The sequence below is a fragment of the Curcuma longa genome, chromosome 4 (assembly GCF_044706935.1).
Source record: "Curcuma longa cultivar G26 ecotype Majalengka, Jawa Barat chromosome 4, ITB_CL_G26_1.1, whole genome shotgun sequence".
NCBI classification, from domain to species: Eukaryota; Viridiplantae; Streptophyta; class Magnoliopsida; order Zingiberales; family Zingiberaceae; genus Curcuma; species Curcuma longa.
The window spans coordinates 3362355-3366519 of record NC_133864.1 but is presented as its reverse complement, the minus strand read 5'-3'; positions in this window follow the sequence as shown (position 1 = coordinate 3366519).

Genomic DNA, 4165 nt, shown 5'->3' with positions numbered 1-4165 from the left:
TCACCAATAGTATTTACATATGTTGGATTGTAGATGGTCGTGTAGGCCTGTACCTTAGTATGTATTCAGGGAAAGTTGAATTGTTACAGGGGAGATGCTGCCGAAATTTTTCGGACAGCCGTCTCTCGGGGTGTGACAACAAAGACTACCTTGGTCGAGACTCTATTTAATAAGTAAATAATTGTCTCAAGTGTGTTGCTCAAAAAATTCTAGGAAGATTTGCATGACTTATCATTAACCTCACTATATCCAATAAAGTTCGATTTCGCCTCTTAAATACACTGTTATGCATGGGGGCACCGACAGAGTCTACTGAGATAATATTCCATTGTCTCTTAGATAATCCTAAAACTCTTGACTTAAGTATTCACCACCTCGATCGGATCGAAGTGTTCTAATACTCTTGTCAAGCTGTTTCTCTACTTTAATTCTAAATTCTTTGAACTTTTTAAAGACCTCATATTTGTATTTCATTAAATACATATACCCAAATCATGAATTATCATCGATAAAGGTAATGAAGTTGTTATAACCTCTCGTGCTTAAGTTGACATTGGACCAGACACATCGGTATGTATAAGGCCAAGCAACTCTCCCACTAGTTCACCCTTTCAGGTAAAAGGTAATTAAATCATCTTATCCTTAAAGCATGATTCACATGTATCAAATTAATATAATTTAAATGATTCCAAACTGTCAACCCTTTGGAGTTCGCTCATGCATTTCTTGTTTATATGATCAAGACAATAATACCGCGAGTAGGAGGTTAATTGTTTATAGAGAAGATGCTGTCGAAATTTTTCAGATGGCTATCTCTCGAGACATGACAATTTTACTTTTCCTGAATACATTTCAACATCCAGACCCACACGACCGCTCTACAATACAACATATATACATAGCTGCTAAACAACTACAAGATAAAGGCCCACATGGCCACAACTACACATCCAACACATATAACAACTACATCAACAATACGAAAATGTCAAAGCACATCGATTGTGCTCACAACAAAATCAAACGAGAACTCCACCACAAAGCCAAAACATAAATACTCACAAGATAAAACAAAACTGCGCAAATACGCACAAAACTCCACCAACCACACATGTCAAAAACAATCCGAACCACACATCTAATTAAACTAAAAATTACACAACGAAACCAACAAACTTCTACTGTGAGATGGGGGCAGTCCGGCAGAACTCCAAGCTTCAATATCCTTATATTACTACCTGAGGAGACAGAAAAAACCTCAGAGTCGGGGTGGTGAATATAAAATACTCAGTGGGTACTAGAATGAAAGTGCACAACTATATAACATATATAAAGGTATAATCAATAGGATATCAAAGGTATACAGTCTCAATAGGTATCACACAATACAATTAATAGGTATCCATGTCACACAAATGCAACAATCATATAACAACAAGTGTACAACCACAATCATATAACAACAAGTGCATCAACTATAAATGCAGTAAACAACTAACAATAAATGCATGCATGGTCACTGTCTGTACTCGCCACCCCCAGTCACCCACCCAGTGTAGTAAACTGGGGCGCCAAATAGGACAACTGCACACCCTCCAACAACATACCACTACATGTGAGTGGGGAGCGGTGAAAATGTCACTGTCTGCACTCAACATCTCCAGACACCCACACTGTGCAGTGAACTGGGGTGCACGACAGGAATCACCCGCTCCAACAACAGACCAGCTACACACGAGGGGGAGAGACAGTATTCCAAGAGAGCTATCTAGCTAGTCCTGGTAGCACCCACACTATGTAGTGCTATAATGCTCTCGCCCACATAGGCAGTGAGAGTTAACAACAACAACATGATGCTATAATGCATAGTTCAACAAATAAATACTACATCTACCAAGGTATATACAACATCAATCATAATAAGTCAGCACAGATAAACAATTAACAAGGAGACTGCATTGATGATAATTATATCATATCAAGGTCAACAATAAGTATCAACTAACGAGTCAAGCAACGAATGCAAATAGGTAGCAACAGAATAATAACAGAATTATACTAAATCATACACTACAAATAAGACTTGTATTGACCAAGCACAGGAGTACCCACCTGGTGTGACGCACGTCAAAATTAGAACCTCGGATATAACATGATCACAAATCACGGTTCTGTAAATTATAAAATACAACACCACTAAATACAATATTATATTGAATCTTGCAATAAAGTAAACCCTACTTAACTTATCCTACTCCACCCTTAATCTAACCCAATCCAATTAACACAATTGAACTCATTCTCTAATTAACCACAGCCGAATCCAACTAACTAACCAAGATCCAATTAACTCAACTTAGCCGAATTAATCCAATCAAGTCCAGTTAACACTACTCATCACATGAACCCAATTAAACTCAATCCATACTTAACCATAATCGAAATCAAATTGAAATCAGACTGGAATCCCGAAATCAGATTTGCCTCCATCCCGAAACGAGATCAGTAGGCTAAATTAACTTCAAGAAATTCCACCGGATTCCAACAATAATCAATCCTATTAGAATCAAACACCTGATCACCATCCCTAATCTCCACCGATTTTTCAACAGCAACAAAATCCTACACTCTACCGAAGACCCAACAGAACATGTCCAACAGAATCGATCCCAAAACCCAACAAAGTGAAACCCTAATCATCCAAATCAAAATCCTAATAGCATAACTCCACAACAGATCGACCATAACTAATCCAAGACAACCATTAAGCAACAGAATTACCTGATCTCTACTAGTGGAAATCCAACGGTGAAGCCTTGAACAACTGGAGCAGATCAACCCCAATTAATCTTAGCTCCACCGAATTTCCAAACAACAACAACAAGACCAGATCAACACATGAAACCCTGGTTCCACTCAATTCCAACAACAACAACACAATAAATCCCTTAACATACCATATCCTAAACTAATCCATCAACAACTAGACAAACCCAACAACATTGAAAATAAAATCTAATAGAATTCAAAACCAACTCACCTCATAGAACAGCTAATCCACTGGCATCAGCGGCGAATTCTTTAATAATTGGGACAGATCATCCCAATGCAACCCTAGCTCCATCTAGACTTTTTGCTTGCTTAACCATGAGTAAAAAACCATAATGATTTTATTAGGACCTAATTTACCTAAGCCATGGAGATCTGGGGCTACAACGCGATAGACGAAGGCTGCAAGGGTAGCGATCGTGTGGCGTTGGGAGTAGCAGAGCTCCGGGAAGCCATTGCAATCGCAGCCATCTCCCGATCCTTGATCGACCACTCTGTCGCCTTCGATCCACCTCTGTTGATTACCGCTCTGCTTTTGATCGGAAACAACGGTAGGCAGATGGATCCATGCGTCGCGTGCATCAACAGAGGAGATCGCGTAGGTCGAAAATCACAGCGGGAGAGTTGTGATGTCGGGCTGCTTGATCTCGGCAAGGATGTCATCACAAGCTCCTGGATGGCAGAGGCGATAGACTTGCAATCGCAAAGACGATCGCTCGCAAGGCGAGGAAGGCGGCGGCGGTATCCTCTCCGAGGCGGCCAGAGACGCGAGGCGGTAGTCGTCTGGCTATCTTCTCCACGCGACGAAGGGCGATCACGGTTGGGGCTTTAAATCGCGCTGGTCGCGATTTTACCATTCGCGATCACAGGAGAAGAGGCGCGGCGCGGGCGAACAGTTCAACCGAGATTTTAGTTATAACGAGGAGTAACAGTAACTTCCAAACGAGATTAGGGTTTGGACTAAATTGGTTTAAAACTTAATGTTTACTATAACAATTGAATCAGTTACTATAGCGAACCAGGTTCAATCTTAGTTCGCTTGGTTCACTAACCAAACGACCTCTGATTTGATCCAAACTAGTTTTGTTTGATTCGTCTTCGCAAGACAAATCTTCTCATCCCTTTTATTTTGTCAAAACCTCTTTCATCCCAAACTAAACCATGTTGGTTCAATTTGATTTAAAACTGACTCGTTTGGTTTACTAACCAAACAATTTATGATTTGACCTAAATTGATTTCGTTCATCTTATCTTCATAAGACAAATTCCATTATCGCACACTAATAAGAATTTCTCGTATCTTACACCCGCAACGCACCGGGCCGATCTCAATAGT